This window comes from Bombus pyrosoma, linkage group LG9 (assembly GCF_014825855.1).
Source record: "Bombus pyrosoma isolate SC7728 linkage group LG9, ASM1482585v1, whole genome shotgun sequence".
NCBI lineage: Eukaryota > Metazoa > Arthropoda > Insecta > Hymenoptera > Apidae > Bombus > Bombus pyrosoma.
The window spans coordinates 10385093-10412816 of record NC_057778.1 but is presented as its reverse complement, the minus strand read 5'-3'; the positions used below and the strand labels follow the sequence as shown (position 1 = coordinate 10412816).

At 39.2% G+C, this 27724-nt stretch overlaps 1 protein-coding gene across 3 annotated transcripts in view; it reads right to left on the bottom strand.

The window, feature by feature from the left end:
* LOC122571077 (connectin-like) overlaps nucleotides 1–27724 on the bottom strand; it is a 348033-nt gene that overhangs the window by 244283 nt on the left and 76026 nt on the right. Inside the window, exons 2-3 of one of the 3 annotated variants that reach the window (XM_043734338.1) lie at nucleotides 10196–10262; nucleotides 8551–8612 (exon numbers count right to left, since the gene is read on the bottom strand). The exons of 1 other annotated variant lie outside the window; for it this stretch is intronic. The gene's annotated coding sequence lies outside the window, so the exon portion shown is untranslated. The remainder of the gene's footprint in view (nucleotides 1–8550; nucleotides 8613–10195; nucleotides 10263–27724) is intronic. One more of the 3 variants, XM_043734336.1, reaches the window with a different exon arrangement.

Genomic DNA, 27724 nt, shown 5'->3' with positions numbered 1-27724 from the left:
TCTTGACTTCGTCTCTTTCGTTTGTTAATTCGCGCAATGAAAATTAGAACGCTGTATCGCGCTGCTATAAATAGGATAATTTCTGTCTTGTCTTTTTATATCTCAGAATGTCAGGAATACGATTAATTCATAATCGTCTAACATTACACGTGAGTATGGATTTTAGTATGTGAAATGGAGTGATTGTGGAGGATTTAGTAACTGTTGTTGTAGCTCCGAATGATCAGTAGAACGACGGAAATCCGCTTTAAATAGTCGCTTGTAAAGTGAGACGAACCACTGAAGTGAGCGTAGGTACAATGGAAACGACGAAGTATTATGTTAGTTCCCGACTACGGATTTCGTGGAACTGCAAGCTAGGAAACGATGCCAGAATTACGTGTTGAGTATATATTGTAGGTACGATTAACGATAAATTGCTTGTTTCTACACTGTACTCTGTCAATGTTAAAACTACCTTCCATTTCCGTTTATGTTGCAAGAATCAAGAAACTCGATTCCATATAATCTCCTTTCTGTAACTCTGGAAATGTATGAAACATCACGAGAATTTTGACTCGGCTCTTAGCGGTAATACGTTTTATGCATTTCCGAGAAAAAACGACTGACACGACGCATCTTAAAATTAAAGTTTCCCATTTTAACGTCTCTTTAACATCTGATGCATAACGATATCTCCATATCGATATTAAACAATAATTTTACAAAACATTTTTCCAGATAAAACTGTCTTCCATTGAAACTTTACGATAGAATCTCCGTACGATTTCGCAATATTTTTAAATAAATCGTAATATATTTCGTTACGAGTAAAAAAGAATAAAAGAGAATTAAGAGAATCAAAAATATAATTCTAGCAAAATTTGTTTAACAAAGAATACTTCGGTTCGTATTATTTCGTTAATTAATGCTTTAAAAAAAATAGCGAAACTAAAAGAGAACTCTAAGTGAAAGTTATCAACTACTCTCCAAACAAATATTCCGCATGGTTGAAAACAAAATTATCATAGATCGTTTGGTCAAGTAAATCTTCAATTACTTCTGCCCTTAGTTCAGTAGATATTACATAATCCTGAATGAAACTTCCACAGTAATCCTCTAAATAACACACACAAATGTTCCTCATCGTTCAAATAAAATTACCACAGATGGCTGGGAAAACCAAATTTTCCCCTTAAAATTACTCAGAGCCACGAAAGGGTAGCGTGAATGTTCCATTAAATCCCGAACTGCCTCGCGACCTGGGAACACCGGTCATCGGTGACACCTGTTCCTACGAGTAAATCAGAGGACAGGTGGTGTGGTCGGTCTCTCGTCTCTTTTATAAACGACGAACTGGTGTGCGTGGGGTAGGCAACGGTGACGAAAGCGTCGGCGGGTACGTTGAATAGAACTGCAACTCCACCCACCTGTTCCATCGGTCAGCAAACTCGTTCCGGGTCCTTCTGTCGCGGATTCCCAGCGCAAGTTAAACGCGCCATGGAACCACAATCGAAGGATTAAAGGGTATTCCTTTGCATTCAGGAAATCTGCCGCTTTGCGGCCACTGTCGCCACCGAGGACAATGAATCGCTCTTCTAGCCACGATACAGATCAACAAGTGGCTTCCGACCACCGATAGCGAAACGATTCGTCTCTTTCGTTTCCACCCCAACTATCCTAGCAATAATTCCCGCTTAATTTATTAATTCGTGTTTTCCTACGGCTTTCGCGAATCCTCTGCTGCGTTCAATATTTCATGCACATTTGCTTGGAATTTTAGATTAGGCTAACCTTGGATCGTTAATCTTCTTGAATCGGTGATGCATTGCGGGAATGGAACCTTGTTTGCTTTTTGGCAGGCTGTCCATTGCAAATGACGAAGCTTCGAGTAATAGAGATACGGATGGAAGAATCGGGAGCTTGAAATTGGAATGCGACAGAAAGGTACATGTCCATGACAATTTTAAAATTTTGGGCAACCCGTTAAACGGTGGTCGCTAAATCTGCTTGTGTTGCACTGTGATGCATCGTGTCGTATTTTGTGTATAGTAGAATTGTTTTTAATATGTACACACATGTATCCAACTATGAAGTAATAATTTCAGTATCGAAACTGTTTTTCCTTATTTTTTCACCTTCTAGCAATGGGAAGAAAAATTTACGTAACATATCACATAGGATAATCTCCTAGTTCGGCGAAATCCTAAAATAATTTTGATTTCGACTAAAGGAAATCTGTGTGTTGACTATTTTAAGTGTTTGAATATTTCTAAATATATTTTACTATTATATATTATATATTATACTATTATATTTTACTATTCTATTCTGAGATTTTTATGAAGAAGTTCCATTTTTGGTTCCATCGAATAAAAGAATTTCTCATATTTATAAGTTAAGCTGTATATATTTTAGGATATACTCGGGAGAATGAAGGGCCTAGTATCCTCTCATGCCATCTTATTAACGTTAACAATGCCCGTTGCTCTTGGTTTTACATTAATCTGCAACGGAAAGCACGCTGTTAATCCTACCTAATCCTGTTAATTCCATAAATTCTCTAACAATTACCAGAATACCGTAATGCGACGGACAAAGCAGAATTTAGGTACTCTAATTAATCATTTCCAAATTCACCACAGGGAAATGCATAGCTTTCAAACAAAATTCATCAGGATTACGATTTTCTAAAAGCTACTTTCCAAGCTGTGTAACCCGCCATAGATACAACGTTATCGCACTGGAAGAACGATCATATAAATATAAGTTTCGAAGAAATAAATATAGAAAAAATATCCAATGAAACGTGAAACAAATATCGAAAAAATGTCGAATGTTATACACACTAAACAATAAAGATATAGCGTGATGCATTCCAAATTAAATTCCTCTTCGTATCATACAATAAGCAGTTTATTAATAATGTAAGATAGTGTAATTGATAAAACTACGCGTGTTTACGCGAATTCAAATTTTTATGAATACGATTAAACAAATGAAATTTGTTTCAACCCCCTTTAATTCTATACCGACTGAATTATTCCGAATATTATATCCTTTCGCGTATTATCTGCGTTCTGTACATTTCCCATAAATTTATTAACACGCTCAATCGAAACGATATAGATAACGAATACAACATAGATACGTCGGTCTGCGTGCGCGATTTTCAGACAAATTTTTCGCCAACGTTCCAATTGACGGATCGCGAAGAAATAAATAACGAAAGGTGTGGTAAATCAAAAATCCATGAAACCGGATAATCCCTGTCGAAGCATCAGCGACACCGAGCTGCCGGCTAATTTCTTTCCTGTCCAAGTGCGCAAACCGATATATATGGAAAAAAAAAAATCGAAAGCTAAAGTCGCACGTGCGGGAAATTGACAATCCAACCGGCGTGTGTTTTCGATTTATTCTTCGAGGCGATTTCCACGAACAAAACGCAATAATTTCAAAGTTGAAGTTGAACCCTCGTATAGAGCTGATATAGGGTCGATCTGCAACGAGTCTGCAAATAGTCATTCACCTGCGCCATTTTTCTGGCTCTCGCCCAGACATTTCGCACGCACTTTGCGTCCCGCTTCGTCTTATTAATGGATTCTAGCCAACGTACGAGTGTTTGCTCGTCCGGCACAATTGTTGGACCCCGCATAGGGGTTGTTTTATTCCCTGCTGAGGGTAAACGGCGAACCTCTCGCGTGGAAAAATATCGACCGACACGGGCCAACGATTCTGATCGAAATTTCGTATGCTAAGCGGTTGCCGGACACAGAGGGAGGAACGTAGAATGCTGTGGAAGGAATACGGTGGTCGTAATGGATGTTATTTAGGGTGGTCATCGGTGGAAATCTCGTTTGTGAATCAGAAATTAGATACAGATGAAGTCGATGTTGTGAAATTGGAAATTAGATTACTCGGCTTTAAACTGATTTTACGAACGTATGAAACCATTCAGAATTTCGTGACTAAACGTGCGGTTAGGTAATGCTTATCCCATATCGGTTTCAAATTTCAAGTTAATGAAATAAAGTACGATAAATGCGTCGTCACGATTGTTTTACTATAAAGCGACAAACTATGAATGACTATGAGTGCCACTGTTTCGTTGCTAGTGTGGTAAAGAAGATGGTGAGACAAAGAGAGTGCTGAGACGCGTGCAAATGTGTATCGACGAATATCTTGTAAATGAAATATCAAATAAATCTGAAACTATCTTGATGTCAATTCTAAGCGTAATCTAAGCGTTCCTATACATTTATTTCGGCGATTAAAATGCAGGATTCTCAACAGAAACGAATCCTGGATCAACGTCGATTTTCTTATACATGGCGATATAAAGTGATGAAAGCCACCGGTAAAATGAATACAAATTTGCTGAAGTGTACGTTAAACTAAATTCTCCTATTTGATTGTTCCGTTGTTGTAGAACCCGAGGAATTTTGAAGATACTTCAAAGTTATTTTAAAACGAAATAATCGGAAAAGATGTCGAGGAGAGAATTTGCGCGGCTTCTGCACCGTATGTTCCTAATTATTTAAATCGCTCGAAACGAAATGCCAGAAATTCAACGAAGCGAGCAGCAGCAGCGAAGATAAAAAATGGAAAAGAAGCAAAAACCGGTAGAATAAGTAGCTAAGGTTCCCCTTGGAACAAACAAACTCATCGTGCTATTATTTCGGGACAAATAAAAATTAGGAAAAGCAAGGAATCGGGAACAAAAGATAGCTGTGAGAATGAAACGAAACGGCCTGCATCCGAACGGAAACAAAAGCACAGAAGAACAGGTAGGAGGAAAACTGTGTAAATTCCGACGTAAAAATTTTATTTTAATTCTATTTGAAAGCGGAACAGGTCCGAACTGCGAACTTTCTCTCTGAGAAGTTACACGCGAGAATTAATTCCCTTTACCGAAAGAATAGTAGAATTGTCTAACGAAGAGAAATCATCCCCTGGAGACGGAAGGCTTCGTATGTTTTAATACGTGTGGCTCCCTGGGCGACGCAAAGGGCAGCTCGCAAAATACGAACAACCCGTGTCTTGCGGATGTTAACATCGTAGTTTTTTAATTATTCAAACGGCGGGGGAATTAATAAATCCCATTAGCTCGTTAAGACATCGTTACAAGAACTTTCCTTCTAGCAGAGCACGAAAGAAACCGGGCGGTGTTTTAATCGTCCGGTAAATCCACCCTTGGCGGTTAACGCGCCACCGTTCAGGAAAGGAGGTTCTCCGAGGAATACTTTTTTCCCCTCCGATAGGAGAAAATGGAACATTTTATATAGTTTTTGGTTCTTCTATCTCGTTCAGGGAATTGAGAATCGTGGTAACGTTGTAATTTGTCTTCTGTCTTGATGAGTTTTTGCGTTTGGTGGGTTGCTCGGCTCGATGACGAAGAAACGGTCAACAAGCTGCTAACAATAATGGAAATATTAAGACGATAAGAACAAACTTCGCTGTATACGACGACCACGTGAATCGTCAATGAGATTTACGATAAAGCGCGTTCTATACTTTAAAGTAGCTACAGTATTGATCGAAAGAGATCTTAAAATACAGACCCATTCACTTACGCTACAACTATCTCCGATAATCTTCCATTTAAGAAATAAACTGTACATGAAATAATTGATAAACTGTATCGAGCCTCGAGCAACAATAATCTTACAAATAAGTACGAAACTAATGGTCCAACAACGCTATCCGTAAAATAACGTAAAAATCTCTCAATCCGAAACCTTTGACCGAATCTTTCAACATGACCAGGCTTTCGTTCAACAAAGTCTATAGGAACGATAGAAAACAACGTTCCTATTGAAATATCTCGTGCATCGAACGCTATACCTCTCGGGGCACACACGAGAGGCGAGATAACACAACATCTCCAAAGAGGCGGAAGAGCATTCGGTTGGTTGAAAGTGAGGATATCCTGCGCCAGCTAGAGAATTCGGTCCAACGGAACCAGTGATTCAAGCGATAACAACGAACCTTCCTATTTCTCCATTTTGCATAAGTAGACATAGCCATCGGCTTTTGCTTGTTGTTCCATTCTACGCGTTTGGAGTGCATCCAATCCTGGGGCTTCCTTCAATATCAATTGTCTCTCTTTCTCGCTTCGATCGCCGTTTCAGCCTCTTCGCTCAGATGCATACCATCTGGAGCCCTTTAATAGCACTTCAAACAACGGAGGATTGTTTGTTCGACGGCGCTCATCTTAGGCGATATGCTCGGGTCCTATATGAGCATAAACTTATCATGGTTGGGTTAGGGAATATACGGTGCGCTAGGTTTGGTTTCTGGGTAGGTTCCGTTGGTCGGGGAAATCGTGATGCGGAAATCGTAATCTTCGTGACTCGGCGTCAAATTATTTTAGACGTGATAATTTACCTTGATAACTGTTTCGACTTTGTAATCGTTTTACAGAATTGTTTATAGAGATAAAAAGACTAAGGCGAATGACGTGGAAATATATTCACCAGTCTTTGAATTTGGATCTCGAAGGTAAACTTTTTGTAAACGCTAATAGCTAATTTTGTACTTTTGTAATTCCTTGCAATTGAAATTGCGATCTTCTGAGAATAGCTAAAGTCGAAGAGAAATTTCTCTTGGTAACAATGTCATCTAAAAGTCACAAAGAAGAAAAATCAGAAATAAAATAAAATTTCCACGATAGGAGATTTTAAATATGCAACATGAAATAGAGGGAATATCGAAACGAAAATTGTAGTAGATAGAACATTGTGTCGTTTGGTTCGCATGAATGCCCATAAGCGACGATCGCTATTCGACGTTTCTTCTTCCATGCATATTCGCCATTCGCTCATCTTGAACAGATAGCGCTACAAACGGTTTTTAAACGAAGTTCGAGGCACTTTAACGCTACAGCTATTAAAATAGCCAATGATATCAAAATGACCAATTGATAATTTTCTATACCAATTTTGTAGATTTACAACCGATGCGTTCTAGAGAATTTGAATGATTATTTAAAGGTCATATTTTACGAAGCTCAAGAAAAGACAAGGCGAAAAAATTGATATCTGCTAGAAGTTCTAGAATTAAAAAGAATTACAATTTAAGTGGACGATTATTAATCCATGGAAAAGTAAAGATTATGTTCTAAAAGGTTTAACTGATTCCATTACACCGAGGATCCTTGAAATTCAACTTTCAACTCAATTTCCCTGGAGCCCATTTCCTAAACGTTGTTCCGTTTCCGCGACAACTTCCACAGTCATTACTAACCGGTCTCAGGAAGCATCGACTTCAACGGGAATTGAACCACGACGCCACGCTATCCTCGCAGAGTAATCCTCGGCTCAAATGTTCGTGAACAACGCTGGACCAAAGTCAAAAACCGTGAACGAGTCTGTTCTAACCTGCAGAAGCGAGGACAACTTTGCTTTTGTTATTTTATGTTAAAAGCATCTTACTTTTGCAATCTACTCGTTTTCTCTTCAACTGTACACTTCAACTATCATCACTCCACGCATACGTCGAACAATAAAATCAAACGTACGTTCTACCCTCTTGAAGAAGGGAATTTGATACTTTTTATCCCAAAAAAAATTCCGTTTAAAATCACCTCCCGATCTTCTCAAGGGATCGTAAAGAGATCTTTCGAGGTGAAAGCCAGCATGCGACGATATTACGCGAACAATGAAAACTTGGTCTCACGGGCCGAATTCACGTGGAATCACTCGTGCGTGCTCCATTGTTCGCAAAAGTTATTCGTACGACGCGACGGTTGTCTTGGACGATGGCCGTTCGTAAGTCGTGGCTAAGTGTTTGTCCAGCCAGCAGAACGCGCCGGATGGATATCTTGGCAACTGCTTACGGGCATAAATTCGCTCGGAAACAAGCGAGTCAGAGAAAATAATCTCACGGTGTATTCCTCGTGCACTTGTAGTTGCTTCCGAGCCACCAGGTGTACCACGTTTCTCGCGAACCTACACGAGCCAATCCCTCTGTTTATCCGTCGCTCGATTGCCGTCAGATGTTCGCCTGAGAAGTATAGCGAACCGTGCGAGGGTCTCATCCCGTTTGGATTAACGCTTCGAGTGATGCGTCGATCTTTGTTCGCGCGTCCAAGGTAGTAAATTATTACCGGCGTTGCGTACCAATAAATTATTCACAGTAATTTATGAATCTTCGGTGTATATGCAGTGTTATTAATAATATATGAACCTTCTCCTTTACATAGTCTAGTATTTTCAAAGAACGTAAATATGATTGTAAAGATATGAAAAGGACGCATGGGGTGGGATCGATCGAATAGATATCATTTGAAAAGAGTTTCAAAGTTGAGCAACTTGCTCGATCATTCAGAGGGTCCTTTGACAAAGAACGAAAGATAAGAGGAAGAGTTTTCATAGGTAGCTTTGAATTTATATTTCGAGGTTTAATTCTCGAAGGTTTGTAAAGATCCATCAAATTTGGTACCGATCTGACAGCGATATATATATATTTATTTATTTATTTATGAAGCAATTTGTACTCTGTTTCGCAGTTCATATGTACCAAATTTGTATATACATACTAATGAAGCGTATTTTATGAACTGTTACTTACATTAAACGTCAAAGAACGGATCATCAGTGGCGTAAGACGAGAGTGGATTACTCGAGACTCACCTGAAAACAAACAACACCACGATATTGTTAATTAACGAACTCTTTTGGCAATTGACCAAAATCTTAATCTTAATGTCCCGTATCTCATCGTCGCTATCTAAAAACGTTCTTCGTCAAGTTTTACTATCGATTTATCGAACTTATCCTCCGGCTTAACCGAATGCCTATTGGCCTATTTTACTAATAACCCACTGACAGTAAAAAAAAAAACACACACACAACTAAAGCTGGGCAAGCAGTTAGTTTCGTTGGAAAAGTATGTCCAGGCGATGTTTTGGCCGTTGTATAATGACTTGCCAGCGTATTTCGTGCAAGCCAATATTTGTACGTGCTCGACTCGACGAGGGGGCAATTAATAACCGGCACGAAGACAAATACACGGGACACGTGACAAATGAATCGGTGTGCAAACTAACGTTCGCGGGGCGGCCCTAAACGGCACTCGATATTTGTTTTTTCTCAATGTCTGGATTTTCGTCTGTTGCATGCACAACGCGTATTAAATACCGCGACTGGAAATTCGGGTCGGTTTATCGCACGCGGGAAAATAGTTTAGATCGGGACCAAACGGTGTACGTATCAATCACGGTGCCAGCACCGCCACAATTTGCATGGGGAATGAGATTCAAATGGCTAACCGGCGCAAACACAGTGTAACGCGAACCGACGTAACTGCTTCGAGAGCATTTTGCCACCGATTTGTGTTCCAGATGGGAAAGAATTGTTTCTGCAGCATAATATTTTGAAGAGCGTGAGACAGCTGCGAATTCTACAGGTTGTTTTAATTTAGAGCAGAGTGACGAGCTATTTCTATTCCAAAAATTGGAGTTCTTAAAACGAGTTCTTATTTGTTCACTTAGTTAGATTTTCTTTTGAATTTAAGCTCCTGCGAAAACTTTGAACGAAAATGAAAATTCGCGAGAAGAAAGATCGTAGAGCGTGTAGCGTGATTTCGTTGGGTCATTTGTTCTACGTTAAAGTTGGCAAAATACGAAAATATTCGTAAGATATTTAACCAGAATGCTGGATCGTTTTAACTTCCAGTGAGATCTATATCGGAGATTGTTACAGCGATCAAATTCGTTTTCGTTAGTTGTACGACAACTCCGAAATTGCGTGTACGAATCTCATCCCTCCCTCCAATCAAACCGATATTTTTTTTCTTTTTTTGTCGTTTGTTCGGCTGGTCATCGTGTGAAAGATAGATCTGTGTCGCATATGCACATAGACGCGCGAATCACGGACAGTGTTGAAAAAAATAAACGATTCTATAAACCTAAAGCGTCTCTTTGTTCGTCACGGTTTTGTGCCAACTAACACGATGAACATTTTGTTAAAAAAATTCGGATGCGTTAAACAGAAGCTAAATGCGCTAGAATATTCTTCTGCTTTCCTGAAATGACGCGAACCTCCCAATTTCTATAAAATTCACAAAATGACGAAAGAAAATCATAATTTCTTAGATGCTGATTCGCATTAAAACTAACAACTATTCTCATCGCTTTTCAACGACGGTTCCTAGCGATGATATTAGAAAAAGGTGTGTCGAGATATCAAAATGCGATCGAAGGTGCATTACTTACGTCGAGAATATTATGCAACAGAAAATATCATAGCGTCGTTACTACAAGCGTTCTCTTTTTTCCCATTCTGCCTGGAACAAGTAACGTTTCAGAATACATTACGTATGCTAGGCACAGTTGCAATGCTTCTTATTATGGGGTCTTATGAAAAATTCAATCAGTTGAACGAGCAAGTGGCAACGAGAGCACAAACCTGTACGATAATGACAAGCGGCTGAAATTAAATGCGAACGCGGCCGCGGCGTGTGCATAATTACCGCAAAAACGGAAATGACTCCGCCATTGTTGGCTACTTACGACGAAGATCGATTGCGAACATAAGCTCGTAATCGGCTTAAGTGCCGGTTTTTCGAATTCACCAGATCTCGCAAGGTCAATTCAGCCGTTCCAACCTAATGGTCTTTCGTCAGATGGAAATTTCATTGTCTCAATCTGTATGCTGTGTTGATTAGTTGAAACAGACTGCAGAAAAAGGATAATGAAATGGTAGCGATAATGAAAGAAAAGTATGATATATCGAGGCTTGCCGAGCCACCTCGAGGCGAGATGCATTACCGTTTTGATGGTTGTCTTGATTCAACTGCGAGGGAAATATATTTATTTATGCAAATTAACGTAACAAAGATTAACGTTATCTTACAGATGCGTATAATTATCAAGAACGTGTTTACCTGTTGTAGGATCTCGTGAAAGGCAAACCGATTAGTTTTAATTTATTAGAACGGTGCAATTTATTGCTCGATTAGAAAGACTTTCTCGACTTGAAACGTCTCTCTGTTGCTTCCTTAAAAAGGAACAACTTTTGAAGACAAAGGTACGAGTGTAATATAAGTGTTGCATGTATTCCATGGAATATCGTGGCGTATTAAAATTTCTGCTAGAACAATTGTATTAGCATATAATTTAAACTGAAACAGAATTACAGTTCGTTTAAAAATGTTTCACAGCCACTGTAATTTTCTAAGAGATTAAGGCGAATGAAAGAGAATCAAGACGTAAGCTGTGATCGTTTGAGTTTCCTAAATAGATATTAATTAGGAAAATAAAAGATAAGAGAAGCGAAAGATCCGGAATTGGTAGTGGGCATTTGCGACTCGCTTTCCGATGCTTCTATTTTCCGTTACCAAAATAGTTTTTCTTTTCGTAGAAAATTGCGAATAGCTGGTGATTGAAAAGTATTGATAGAAATTCAGCACGCGGAATGTAATTTTTAGCTGAGAGCTACCAATTTCCACCATTTGGAGATCGTTCACTTTGAAAATTATTTCATAGAAAAATAGAGAAAAGAGAATTGAAAAATATCGCCTGGAAACACTGTTCGCGTAAATGAATTAAAGCAAAATCGATTAGACTAAAAGTTTGTTAAGAATAGTTGCAAGTGAAAAATTATTCAACGGAAAATAACAATTTTACTCGACGCAATAATCTGAAAGTTAGCTCAAAGGTAGATCGAATTCTACAACCTGAACACCGAACGTGTCTGTCTGAAAGTTTCAGCAATTCTAACTTCTAAAACCCGTCTTACCCTAAAATGTACATTCTTACGCTCCACTATAGAACCTTCTTACGCTCCAACGTAGGCGACACTTCAAGAATGTATACCTAGTTATACCTAGAGGGGATTTTTTAAGCGAACTCCATTTCGGGAGAACCGACCTGTAATCCTGAGAATGGAAGAAATCTCTAGGACCCTCGGTTCTAATTAGAATTTCGTACTTTCCAGTGGATAAAATAAAGACAGTTAACAAAATCCATGAACTATACCTATTAACGCGGTCGCTTCGAATAAGTATATAACGCACAATTAGAAAGTTATCCTACATTTGTATGTTTATGCTTCAAAGTACAGGAAATATATTTTCAAATTCTCTATCATATATATGCGAAAAATATGTAAATAAAATTGTTCGTGATTCCATAAGCATTTCGTTATTTATGCGTTCGCCACTGCATATTACAATTTCGTTGTAAGTATCGAGAACTTATTAAAACTTCCAAGACTTTTAAAACTTATCGATACCTTAAAAATTCGAGATTCACCAATACTCAAGATATAAAATTTATTAAAATTTCTTAAAGAACATCTACTCTCGAAAAACGTCGAGTCGCTGGAAAATTACACGAACTTGAAACGCCCATGACTAATTACATCACAAGGAAACAATGTCTTGAAAAGCAACGATAATTATCAGATTGTTCACAAGGTTTTTAATTACATCGATGGTTAAGCAACTATAAAAAATGAAAGAAAAGGAAAAAAGATGGAAATAAAATAGATACTCGTCGTATAGTCACTGTATCGATTCTCATATTTCCTCGTCGATTACTTTTTCGTGTTTCCAGTAAAAATATTCGCCCATATTCGTGGAATTTCGATTGGAATTACTCGTCCGCCGCGTTTACACCGGTTGTTCTTCTTTTTCATTAGAAACTTTCAACAAGGATGTACGTTTTCCAGCGGTCGAACGAAGATCCCGTGCGATCCCTTCGTCGAGAATTCGTCGATTTTTCGTGGAGCTCGCGTCTAATCGTCACGCCGAGAAATTACAACGAATTTTCCGACCGGCTGTAATTTACGCCGCTCGAGTACACGACATTCCGACCCTTTATGGCGCGCGCCATCCATTGAATGTCAAATGAGAACGGGGTCACTCACCCGGAAACGTCCTCGATTTTCCGTCTCTTCGCTGTATCCGCCGTGAATTTTTCCACCTAGCAGCCTCCCGTTGACTCCCAACGGTATTAAGACCGTGAGCTTACGGCGCTTCGTATAAAACAGCATTACCGAGACGAAACGCACGAAAGCTGGCCAAGTAGATTCACGAGTAAAGACGAATTTTAGACGAACAGCTGCTTAAAATAGTAGCTTCGATTGTTGGAAACTTATTTCAAGATTACGTTATTTAGGCTTTTAAAGATCTTGGTGGAACCATCGGCATTATGTCAACTTCAACTTATGTTGAACTTCGAGTCACGCAGCAATCATCGAGGTTGTAATACTGGGACTCAAGACCATTGAGAGTCCTCGAGGTCATATTGTCGACGACTAAAATTATTTCAGGACGATACGTAAGATCACGAAGGTCTTTTTACAACTAACATTTGCTTCAAATAATGTTCAATAAATATTAGGTTGTCGGAAAAGTTTCTTTCGTGTTATGAGGAAATAATAGACGCACAACGTTTTTTGTTTTGTATTGTTTTGTCGAATTACGTACGATCCGTTTTGTTCTGTTGAGATAAACACCGCGACATTTTACAGACTTGGCTTCACGTTTGTACGAAGGTGCGTTGCTGTAAAAAAAACACGTTTGCGAAAGAAAGACACTTTCCGGACAACCTAACTTTGAGATGAAAAAAGGAGAAGAATTTATCAAAGATTTTGATCGTATTTTTCACATACAATGCTAAATGCCCCATTTGAATGAGACGTTTCTGGTCGTTTCGAGCAACTAGATATTAATTCAAACAACCCCTTTGTATCCTATGTAACAGCGTATAGTGATCAATATGCGAGACCACGTCTTAAATTGAATTACTAATTCCATCCTTTCCACGAGTAAGAATAATTTTCATCAACAATAAATTAACCAACTCCAACGCTATCGACAAATTCTGCCTTTCTAGTTCTAATATTCTGTTAGATCGGCGAAAGGCGGGCAGAAATTAACGGAGACCAGTCCGACGTTACACGAGCGAATCGATTTCTATTAATTTCCACGTTATCGGAAACGCGTTTATGGATGCACTAGGGCAGCAAATAGTAAACGAGTTCGAAAATCGATGCACCGATCGGCCGTGCGATTTCGAGTATAATTTATCGACATCGGCCGTGTCTGTTCCTCGACGAGGCATCCGTTCGTTCGATTCATCACCGAGCGTTGAAAACTCGTTCCTTCGAAATTTTCACGCACCGTCGCGTAGGCTAACTTCTACCGACCAAAGACAAAGCTCTTGAAACTATTTTTCAAAATCGTAAAACTCATCGAGAAGGAAACACTTTCAAGACATATAAGACATTAATTCAAGTCTAAATAATTTCTTCGCGATTTTCAACACATCTACTTTAAGATGTCCTGTTTAATTTCAGAGTATTCAGAGATAATTTCTTGCATTTTGCTGCATTTATTTAACATATTTCAAACTCTGAAAAATTGCGTCTTTCATGGTAAGATCGAGGTATCGTAGGCAGGTCGAATTTATCATCAAACTACGGAAATTTGCGCACTTTTGGAAAATTTGGAAATTTGGACACAATATAGAAAAATATACGAAATGTTCAAAACGTAGTATTCGTCGTGATATTTAACAGTTGAAACATATTTCTATCTAAATTATATTTCTTAAATCATATGCGTAAAGATATAAATTTGCACAGGTATCCGCACTCTATTTATCATTATCATCGATTTATTCCGGTCCTCGATCCACTCTATCCTAATCGTTCTCTCGCATATTTCCGCATTTAAAGCCGCTATATCGACGCTTTCGAAATGAACCGGAACAGATCGTGCGTTTCCAGATAAATCACGGGAAACTCGTCGCGCGTAATTAACGAGGTGGCTAATTACGAAACTCCTTTCACGCTCGACGATTCACAGAAAGCCGTTTTTCCGACCGATCGATCAGAATCGTAGTGCGCGAAACATTTCGAATCGTCTGGTCGCACCGCCTTTCCCATCCGAGCGCGACGCCCGCGGTAAAAAGCGCTTTCGAGTAGCGCCCCCGGCGCAACATTCGACCCACGAAGCCCGCACTACATCGGGGAGCAAGGATTTTTCCCTGTTCAAACTGCTAGACAACGCAGACCGGTCGAATTCCCTCGCAACTCTGCAGAGTTCCACCTAACTCAAACCGAGCGATTCGACTTTGAGATCCGACAGATGTTGCAGAGGTCTCTTTGTAGGCCGAAACTTGGGCGTAGCTTGCGCATTTAAGCCGAGACTGAATGTCGAGGATGATAAGGAACTGTGCTACAATTCAAAGAACGAAGATCTTCTTGGAGTTTGTCCGTAGTACAGTAATCTATGTGGGAATGTTCTACTTGCCATTTCGAGATTGAAGTTTTAGCATTTTTCCACATATCTTACGAATTGTCCAAATGAAATTAACACGATATATCCGAAAGAATATCTTCCATTGAAGCTTCATTGTTCGACAATTTTGTATTTGAAAACGAGAGATTGAATGTTTTTACAAAGCCATTAACACCAAGTCTCAGGATCCATCTTTAATTCCCAGTGTCTTGGACATTTACTTTCAAATCAAGTAAAAACAGTAAAAAGCCTCTCGGAAACTCGGTTAGAATCTTCGGAAGGCGGAGACGAAAACTCTAATCCTAAGTTAAGCATCGCCAATAGAAGGAAGTTCGTAAACCTGGGTGGTAACTAAGCCTTTGGCCAAACGTAAACCTAAACCCTTTCCCCTGCTTTAGTAAGGGACTCCTAAGTAACGACACGATTATTCAAGGAACGCAAAGAATCAGCTCTTGGAACCTTTGGTCCTCGAGACGAGGCCAAAGAGAAACAAAGTTCCAGGGCCGTTACTCTACACCGTGGAATTCACTTAACTTTATCTCCTTGGAACTTCCGAATGATCCTTTATCCCCAACGAGGTCGCGCCGCGGCGCCGAGATCACTGCTGGCAATTTGCAATTTTTCCTCCCCGGAAAGTTCGGTGCCACTTCGGTCGCAAGGAGGAACTTCCGATTTTATCGACGCCCTGCGTTAATTATAATTAATGGCCAGGGTTCGCGTGGCAGACGGTACGTTTCAGCGAATTTGCCGTTTAGTTGAAATATTGGAGATTGATAGATCCATCAGGTGTTTGAGTTCGACCGCCAACGCAACTAGTTTTTTCGAGTTTTTTGACCAAACTATGATTCGAGGATTAGCAGTTGTGCTTTTGCTTCAACAAACCGACTACTTTTGACGTTTCAAAGAAATCTATAGCGTACGATTAAAACGAGAAATCGTGCGTGCCAATGACAATTTTGCTGAAACTTGAAATATCTTTTAACGCTTTGACTGCCACGCCGAAATCACATGTTTCAGGACGGGATATAATGGCAAAATAATAATAAATTGATGATGTAAGACAACGTTCTTCCCCAATGGACCGTTTATCTTATTGGCACCTTGGCAACGGTTGATAGCTACATATTATGACAAGACTTCGTTTATTTCAACAAACCATTCGCATTCGTTACTTTGTCGTAAGCAAAACGTGCAGAATGTATCGTTGAAACGTGTAGAAGATATTGGTAAACGGTATTTGCTCATTCTATATATAATAGTAAGGTACGTTCACACTTTTAACTTCAATTATATGATTATAAAGCAGCATTTACGATTATTTTCTAAGCTGTGTTTATAATAATATTCGTAGATTACCCCCAAGGATATGGATGCAAACATAATGCACCGTTAGATGCAAGATTTGTTCTCTTTTTTTTATTAATATTCTAATAAAAATGTTTAATCGTTCAATGGGGCACTTTTTATTTCAAAGTATCTTCTATTCGTCGGTTATATACAAAATACCCTAACTATCAATTTTCATTCAATTTTTACAATTGTAAGCAGTTCAAGCGCTTCGGTCACCAATGACCAACGTGGCAGTCAAAGCGTTAACGTGAGAAAAATGTAGAACTACTAGGCGAAAACTGTTTGGCAGAATTTTTAAAGAAATTGTAAGATGACAAGTTTCTCATATGACCCTCTCTCGTTCTCTCATTTTTATTAGCAATAATTCCTTCGAAAATGTTCTCCAATCATCGTTTAATTCTTCGTTCAGTTCTACCGAAAGCCAACAAATTTTCGTTCTCCGATTGCACGGATCATCACTTTCTTGTCACACGCTGTTCAACTACGTGTATGTACGCAAAAACGCGAACGTGCATCCCAATTCCCGACAGTATTAATTTCTCTTGCAAGATAGTATCGATTCGAAACCAGGTCAGTGAATCCGCCCCACCCAAGCTTCCCCTGGAGAGAAAGCAAAGTTTGTGCCGGCAACGTGTAGATCGAAGCGTGCGCCTAAGTCTGTCGTTTCTTCCGTTGAAAAATTCCTGTCGTTACGTAAACTCGGCATGCTTTACCCTTGCAAGGATCTTGGACCTTCTAATGTTTCAAAAGAGAGAGGGTATAGATGGATGGATCGAAGGAAGTTCAATGTCCCGCGGTCGATGGGTATAGCCGAGTCATCTTACGGAGAATACTGTTCCCGAAAGTGAGGATTACTCGAGAGAATGATTCATGGAAGTGTGTTTGGAAACTCTGTAGTTGCAGAGAAGGATGAAATATGATATTTAGACCTTATTGGAACATCTTTTTGGAAAGTTTAGGTAGTTGACGATGAGATAGGGGGATTACGCTATCGAAATATGATTTTTCCTGTTTAAAATTTCATATTTGACGAATCGATTGCATCATAGCATAGCTCTCTTTTTATTAGGTTTCCAGATGAAACATGTAATTTTCACACAAGAGCATACGTTATAATGTTCAAACAATCGACGCTTGTTGAGATATTTATGTTTTTGATTTTTGATCAAATATTTTGATAACATTATTTCTCTATAGACTTTTAATGTTTTTAATACGCGACGTATTTTTAGAGAACTTGTACGCGTATATTTATGTTCTTGATCAGGAAATCAATAAAAATGGACTTATCGTGTTTTCTCGGTATAGTCTTCAAATCATAATACCAGTTGGAAAATATGATAAAAGGAAAAGTTCTGCCGCGCAAACTATAAAACTCTGCCTGCTGAAAAATGGAAAAGTAGAAAGTTTCACGGTGGTTGAAATTGTTCCTCCGAATTTCAGGAATATGTACACGTGTCAAGTTCACGCTTTGAAGACCGTCATTTTGAATCGAGCACCTCTTCGCGTCCAAAACTCCAACTGTATTCCCAGAAACTATTCAGCGTAATTACTCAATCGCTACTTCAACGATTCATCGCTCGCACTCAACGCACGAGAATTTCATTCATACCCAAGTCCATTCACCTATTCGTTATACTCGTTCCTATCCATTCGGAGCGGACCTACCTCGAAAATATCATACAAAAGAAGCAAAAATCGGAGCGAAGGTATTCTTCGTGTCATACGCGATTCATCCTTATGATAGAGAAAATTAATTCATATTTCGATTACGATGCTACGGGGCACATAAAGAGAGTAGTTGCAAGAGAAGAAATAAATGGGCAAAGACAAGCGATGGATCGTATCGATTGTATTGTAAGTAAGTTACACGTAGAAATAGTAAGATGATATCGTCTTGAACGCAAATGATAAAAATGATTAAAAGAGAGAGGAATGACGGAAAAGTACGAAATTTCCTCGACGAAATACCGATGCAATTTCACTCGTTTCGTTTCAATTATTTTTCAACCTACAAAAATATTTTTCGCGTTCAGATGCATTCGGTTTTACGTTACACCGCGATATTCCAGCACACGGAAAAATGTAATCGAATTAGAAAGGAACAACAAAATAGAAGAAAATAAAATTTTTTCCGAACGAAAAGTAGAGAAACGTAGTAACGAATCGTAATCGGCGTGCGTGCAAAACGCAATATCAGAATCGAAAACGGCGAAAATTCGATCTCGCCCAACAGAAAGTGGAAATTCGAGGACTACGTTTAAAAATGGTCCCGATTTTACTCCTGCGGAACCGCGAAACGCTATATCACCGTGTGGCCAGCCTTTTTCCTCTCGTTCGTTGAAAGTTATTCCCCTGTCCGCCTTTTTCCAGTTCGAGTTTCGATTTATGATTTGTCGAAGCCTGCGACCGAGCAACGCCTTCCCGCGGAACGCATCTGCATAACACGGGCGTCGCGACGCCCAGCAACCATCGAACGAGCAACAATGCGATAACGAACGACGCACGCGATCCGATAGAAACTCCATCCCACGATTACTTCTGCATTACGTTCGATTGAAACTTTCTCGGAAACGTTTACTAGGAAAATCCTACGCGGTTCTCTTGAGGATTATAGTTTTATTCGATAACTGGAGAAATGAACGAATTGTTACGCGATTTATTCTAACGCGTTCGATACGAGATTCGTTTTTAATATTACACTTGCGATTTCATTCCGAGTTTGACCTTCGTCTCGTGGGTTATTATTGAATTATATTATGAAATATTTCGATTTTAATTCCGTGCAAGCGTTTATTTCTCTCTTATCGCAATCGTGGTAAAAGATCTTGTCCTTTTATCTTTTTTATTTTTTATTATTTAAATTTTATTCGCATTTTATTGGGAATATTTTGTTGTGAAAGATCGAGATTAAATGCAAAAAGTTATGCCGTAGAAGATTTGGAAATATCATGAGAAATATTGTTTCTTGTCCCTATATCTTGTACGTTTTATATATAATATTGATATTTAATATTTTGATTATGGAAAATTGTAAATGTAACAAGGAAATATTATTTCTATATTTTACACATTCTGCGGAAAAATCTGGAGAAGAGAGTATTGTAATTGATGTTCCGTGTTATATGAACCTGTTTGTGCTATAGAAGACCATAATTCTGAATGATCTATATTCGGCGAGGAATGGCAAAGAATACGATGCCCATAATTCTACGGAGGAACAAGATTACTTTCGTTCCAACAATTTTCTTTCATACGTCGAGCATTTCACGCACAATTTAAGATCGTCAAGTCAGTCGAGTTATTTCGTATTTCGATGCTTGGAAAATTGGAACAGATACGCCATTCTGGTAAATACATCGGACGTAAAATAAAATTCGAACAACTTCAACGATCTACGATTCGATTGTGCCTACTCGGAACAATTCGTAAAACGTTCGTTCGGTAATCATAAAATGATCAAAGGAAAGAAAACGCAGTTGTTAGTTTCTTTTACCGACCTCGAATAACGAGGTAACGATGAGGCATTCTTCTAAGCGGAAATGTTTAAAAATAAAGTCACTAGTCGACCAACTGGCGAGAACAAAAATCAAAACGAACAAGTCGGGACGAGAATCACACCGCAGGAATCACAGAGACCTTCCTCCGAAGGTTCACTCAACTTGCTAGAGAAACAGGAGATCCAGAATAAAAGAATCGCAGTGCAAATATACAGTGTCTACCATACAATAGAACCGAGCGCAGGCTTTCTGACCTCGTTTCCAGATTGTCGAGGAAATCCCTACTCGCGGAAGATTTCATTGGAATCTTTCCGCGAAACGCGTATTATACAGTTTACAAATTTCCTAAGCCATTAACCAAACACCTACGCTCTTCCATCGAATTTATTTCTATCTTTCGTTCTTCTGTCTCTTACCCGTCCACTGCGAAAAGATAGCCGAATTAACGACGAAACTTAAACTCTTAATTGAGCGTAAATTAGACGATCAATTGCTTACTCACGCGCCAGTAAAAATTTACGCAGTTTCTCGTTTTTTCACGCCCTGAAAGGTTCATCTACTGCAAAGAAAGTCCATTAAAATTGACAAAAGCCGGAGCAGAAATTACCAAGCACCGGAACTGCAAAATCAGGTATATCGTTCCATTATACAGGATCCTCCGTTCTCCAATTAACGACGAAATTCTGGCATAATCTCCTAGTGAAATCGCACGAATCCCACCGTATCCGAAACGTGTTGCCAAAAACAACGTTCTCAAACTGGCGAGCTTAACTAATATCCCCAGCCATCGAGTGTCGTCTGTCGGCCATTAGCACACGGTCGTGCACCGCTTCCGGCCGAGGAGTCGAGTTCGCGTGAACAAAAGCGGTTCACCGTGGCAATATCGTTTAGTTCATTGGTCGGATGTAGCTGAGGCCTGCGCGCCACGCGAGTGATTACATTTGGCCGCCATTTCTAATTAGATAATTGCGCTCCTACACAGCCAAACAGCACTAGAAACAGTAAGGGATGGATAATAGACAAAGCTGTAGTCGTCGTTCGACGTATCGTACCTTCGCGCGTTCCCATGACGTTACACCGACGTTTGTTATCGGCGACGCGATATTCCGTGCGTTTCGTGCGTCTGAAAACAGCCGTAAATCCGCGAGGGAGACGATGGAGAGCGATCATAAAGCCGGCCGTGTCGCGAATTCCACGGAAAAATGCCGCCCCGTTATTGGGAATCGCTTCGTCCCTGCACCTGCTCTCGTCGATCCTCGAGTGCCCTCCTTTGTTCGCCGGTCGTGAGTTTACCGATTCCCAAAACTCGAAGATGGAGTGCATGGTTTCAGATACAGAAGACTTTGATATGTTGTTTCTTAACACTGGCTCGTAGCTTCTTTTATTTTTTTTTAGCAGTCTTTTTAATGTTACGTTTGTTAGAGTTGACTAATCGTCGATGATTTGTAACATCGTAGTTAATTCTGCTGCGTTCTTTACAGGCAGTTTCAATCCATAGTATTGTACCATCGTTAAAAGATTCAAATAGATTGTGTGAAACGAAGGGAAGAAGAGTCGATAGCAAATGAGATAGTTAATCAATTGAGAGATCTTAATATCATGTTCCAACATGAGGAGTTCTAGATATTTCCTCGACCAATTGATGAATACGTAACGTCCTCTAATTAATTAGGAAAAACGAACGAACAGATTCGATATCTATGGACTGCATTGATAAAATGAAAATCACATGTACCAACTCATCTGTACGACTTTATTAAAACCAAAGATGTACTCGATTTGTATACTTTTTAATTGACAAAGTACCAGTTCTATATGAACAATATTCTCTTTCTAAGGAATATTATAAAATACAGCTTTTACTTTCAATCGTATTTTACGTTCATGATACGCATATATTAAATGCACAAGTTTCTAACAATTGACTAATACATTTTTAACAAATCCACACATTTTTACTAATTTCTTCTTATTCGTATCGCTTCGTGTCTTTTGCATAAATTTCCAATATCATTTCTAATAATTCCTTTCTATTTATATCTCGCGTAACTACTTCCTTCTCCCATGTTCGTTTGTTTCCTATAAATTCATAAATTTCGAATAACTTGATGCTTCAAAAATAGCATCATACCTCGGCTGCTTCCTGTTCCATTACCGCATCGTAGCAGCCTCCATCCGCAACCATCGCGTCGCGTCGCGTCGCATCGAAATAAAAGGCAAAGCAACGCTCGACTCCTTTAAATACAAATAAGCAAACCTCGAAGACGTATTCCCGTATTCCTTCTGCCTGCATTTCGACGCGAAGCAAAGACAGACGGAAGCGGCCGATCGAAATAATATGAGAATCAATTCCACCGCTGGCTGACGCCCGTCTTGCCCGTTGAATTGAAAATCAATTTAGTCGAGGCTGATTTTATTTCACCGTCACGTTGCATTTTACCAAGTTCGATCGAGAAAAGGGGAACAAAATGCACAAACGAAACGCTCGAGAGTTTCTCCTCGATACGGCCTTCGAACTAATTGTTCTTGCCCAATCTACCGGGAAAATTTCTTTAATGGAACGCTGATGCATAATACATAGACTGGCGGGCATTTGAAAAATGCCGCACGCGTAAACATTCGATATTCCTAGGAAATAAAATTCGAAAGAAATTTGCTTATCAAATTTAACGGCAAGCAACGGCGCTCAATTATCAGTCTTATCACGCTTAACCTCTGTGTACCACCATCCTCCGTGAAACTTCCTTCGGATCAACCACTTTCCAACGAATCTCGGTTCGAGTTAATCGCCGCACGATGTAACTAGCGACGTGACGACGACTTCGTCTAACTAAAGCGAAGGTTTCTGCGAATGACGGCGTTCTCGCGCGTAACGTTCATGCGGAAAAAGACGATCGAAGAAATTAAGCACAGACACCCGGAGAGACAGAATTAAGGGAAGAGAAAAGGGGTGGAAGATGGAGTGAAATTTGAAACAGCATGTGACGCGTAGCATCGTTTCAAAGAATGACAAATATAGAACACTGGAAAGACAATCTTGCCATTTTCGAATTAGAATCGATTCCAGTTTCTCGAATTTTGGACGAAGCTTAAAACTCGGAGTATCAAACCAGCGACGAAGAGATATTTCATTATTCCGTCGTTATTCGAAACGCGAGACGAAAACTTGTTTTAACCCGCAGCAGGAAATTGTTAACTCTTCGGCAAGGTAACTACGAAGTAGGAAATAACTTGGCCAATTAATACTTAACAATTCTAAGTACAGGCCGGCTGATTAAACCAGGCGAAAATTGCTATACATTTCTTTAAGCGTGAATAGAATCAAGCACAACAGGACGAGGCGAAGGAATCTAGAAGAACAAGGAAAAAAGAAAATAGAAAGGGAGAATGAGATAGGATAAAGGGAAGATATTAAATAATACTTCGTAGGGGCGCAACAGGAGTGTAATTGCGAGTACAGCATGCTGCACGCTTCGAATAACTGCAATCCTCTAATTAGAACGTAAGTACTTCCTGTAGCAGCGAGTACGGCTAACATTTACTACCAAATAATAATTATCATCCGGGAATTTTCATTTTATTAGTAGATGGAGGCTGGATGTAGTATCGAGGATCGCCGTGAATAAACGAACTGAAATTCTAAACGAATCTACGCTAGTACTTCCAACGAAAGGAAATTCCAGCCAATTGGATGTTAATCGCGATACGTTTACGGTAAAAGAATCACACGCGGCATAATAATCGTGGCTTAACGTTTCCTTATTACCACGAGTCATTAACCCGATATTAATTACTCTTTTCCATATCGCTATCTTAACCCAGTAGCCGGCATTAAATTTTTTTACAGCTCCGTCAAGATGGACCGGATAATCGGATAAAGCACCTTTATCGCACTTTACACCATTAACTTAATATTAATGACTCTCACGATACTCGATATCTAGATTAACTCACCCCGTTATTAATTATACTTTCGCGACGTGATTGATCGAGAAGAAATTCCGTGTCGATTATTAAAAGCCTAACATTGAAAACGGAATTACATTTGTTTCTACAGTTACATCTGATTAAAATTACAAAATTTATAAGAAAAAAAGAGAAACTATCCTAATTGTACCATTGATAATTTCCTTTTTTTTTTCAGATAAAGTAGAAAAAATATATAAAAAGATATAAGTGGATAGCGAAGTGAATCGAACATATTTGTAAGATTTACGCGGCTATTAATTACGTCTTGATAACGTAATTGATTTAGAACAAAAATGAAATTACATTCGTTTCGTATATGTATAATCGTATTTGTTTTATATTTATCAGGATATTTGTTTCCACAGTTTTATTCGATTAAAGTCGAAGATCGTTATACTTCTTTTCTCCTTTTCTTTTTCACGCGGAACAAAAAAATAGAAGAAGGCAATGGAACGAATGGAACGCACTCGCAGAAACGATTTACGTTTCGGCACGGTAAATGAAGAGCAAGCATCTGTAATCTCCAATAATGAAGCAACCGCAAGATTACCGGACTGTATCATGATTACACAGTTTCCCCGCAACATAATGAGATGGAACCCAATTGAAGTTCCGCTATTCAAGTCGGACTGCGTACAAAGCGGATGAAGCCATATTTACTGAAGAGACTATATCACTTATTAATGATCTGATTGTTAATTGCGTGACAATTAATTGATAGCGGAACATATTATGGAATCCCTGTTCTTCAATTATTCGCGGCTGCTAAATAGAATTATACATGATAGAAATTTTCGATTTGAACGAACGAATTCGTGAAATATTTTCCTTATTATTTTCCTTAAGCCATTTCGCAGCTATTAATAGCGGGCAATTAAAATTGAAAAGATTAGAAGAATGAGAATAGCTAAAGAGGTGTTTCGAATTTTCCTTCTACATCAATTTCAAAATACATTTTCTGCTTAATTCGTATAGAAAATAAATAATAATAAATTAAAAAGACACAGCTTTTGTTTCTAATACCAGACGTGAAAGTAATCTTGGCGATAAACAAATAATTATTTTCTAAATCCTAAATTCTTCGCTATTTTATCAAAATTATAATTTAGAAACTAATTATTTGTTTATCGCCAAGATTTCTTTCACGTCTGGTATTAGACACAAAAACTGTGTCTTTTTAATTTATTATTATTTATTTTTTATATACCATTCATATTCATTGCCATCTAATGACAAAATCCGCAATCACTTAGTTGCCAACCCAATAGAAATTCCGGTCTCTGATCGTAAAATATTCGATGAGTTCGTTGCAGTACAATTCAGTGTACGAAAGAGATTACTATTAGGAGCGAATATGCATAAAAGTATGCGGTCTACTCATCGAATTTCTCGGAACTCGAAAGAGAGAGACACTTGATCAAGACACAGATCAAAGAGTATCAGGATGCAATCAGCCAGTCAGGATGATCCGCAATCCGATAGTACTCTGTAACAAGAACGTGCTTCAGATCAACTTGTTCTCGAAACACAGGCCGACGTTGGTCAGCAGCACACAATGGTCAGGCATCCATTTAATTAGCGCAACCGAACGCGCTCTTACGCACCCAGCTGATTTCGATATCGTCGACGAGCCTGCGGACACGCAATCTCGTCCGAACAATTCATCAGGATTAATCCTGGCTTCATAGACGTGGCGTCAGTTTCAACGTCGCGACACTATTATGTTGTACAGTGTCGCGAGTGGTCGCATTGCTAGAGATTCATCGTCGACAATTACCTTGGACTAAGAAGATCGTGTGGGATTGTAGCTGAAAGACATGGTTCGTCTTGGAGACGGCGAATCTTCTTGGTGAACGAGTGAAAAGCGCGAGATAGAGAGTTTCCTTATTTAATAATTCGTTTCGGAGAAAACTGGAATTAGAAATTAATCTGTCCTTAACGCATCAACATCGAATCAATGCATGTTATGCACATATATGCATGCTATATATAAATTGTTCGGAATTTTGAGCGGACAGGCCCATTCCCTTCTTTAGGAAATTCCAAATTGCATGTCCTTCCCGAGCTGTAAACCTAACGACTCCGAGGTGAGGTAAAAAACCCCTGGGAAGGGCCAGCCAGAAGGGCACGATGGAGAGACGAGACCCAACGGCTGATAAGGAGACGCAGCAACGTAGGAGGACAGTTCAACATCAGACATCGTGCCGTAGGGTTGAAAGACTTCACTCCCAACAAGATCTTACCACCGCCGTGCATCACATCGCACGTTACGTTTGTACAACAAGTTCAACACAGTGCTGGATTACTCTAACACTCGATATATTAAACCTCCTCCACCTTGAGCGTTAATTCATTCGAGGTACGCGATATCGACCGATCGGTTTGATCTGACCGGTTGCTCTTTGGTCGATAATTCGCAACATAAATATATATATATATATTTTTTACGAATTTCGCTAGATACCGATTCCTGGTAAATGTGAATATCTTTAATTATACCTGCAGCTTTATATATAAAAAAGCAGGAATTTTTTATTCTATTTAATTAAAGAAAAATTAAGGTTAAAAATGGAGCTAAACATATAGCTGGTGTTACGAGAAAGGCTGATTGTACAGACTGTTTAATCATTTCTTTTTGTGTTTATATTAGCACATAAAATTATTGGATATTGTCGGAGAAAACGAGTTGCGAGTTAAAACTTATTTCAGACTGTCCATTTGGTACTAGCGTAGTTTTCAACCGAATTCATACACCTGACAACGGTATAAATAGATCCTTTAGAAACAATTCAGTTTCATATCGTTCCCGCACAAATGAAATAAACGGAAAAGACCGAAATTATGGCGCAGCCACTTTCATAATGATTGAAACAGTTGGACGAACTTTTCGGTTGAATAATCGAGAACATCGCGTGTCTGGCTATAAATTGTCAATACTACTGAAAGAAGCGTTTCTACCAGTCGCTAGTGGCCAGCGAGATGTAAAGCTATTCATTTCTACACGTCGATAATACTGTCAACGAACACTGTATAAACAAAAATAAAGGAACATAGTAGCGAAAACACTAACGCAAGAACGGGATGTAGTTTTTCCGCTTTGTGCCAGTCTCTTGACACAAATAGTCGGAAAAGACTACTGGATCTGCTCGTGGCAGAAATAAAACATTTTCAACGCCAATGATTCTTCGCATAACATATTCACTACGTTATGAAGAGACGCGCGGTGTTCAACGAATAAAAGTTAGCCGGTGGAAAGTTCTGAACAAATTCGCGGATAAAACAAGAGAATTTCAAGACCCGCATGACTCTGACAAGAACGAATTCTCCGCAACAGCGGTAATGGACCACATTTCCCACACATCTAACCCTTCGAGCAAACATTTCTGGAATAGAAACATTCATAAACCAAGCCGCGTACGCACCGTTACCACCGGTGAGAAACAACAATTCCCCGCTGGTCTAAAAACCCCGTATATCCGTTTAGCCGCATTCATAACACTCCGTGCAATCTTGGAAAGTCCCTCATGGCTAACTGACGAGGCAACGCCGGCGAAAACACCAGCGGCCATCAATAAATAACACTGTCCATCTCGTAAACGTGGTATCACGTGCACCGATATCAAGTCTAACGTCAACACCCGCGTTTCAACCGCGTAATTATAATACAGTCGGGT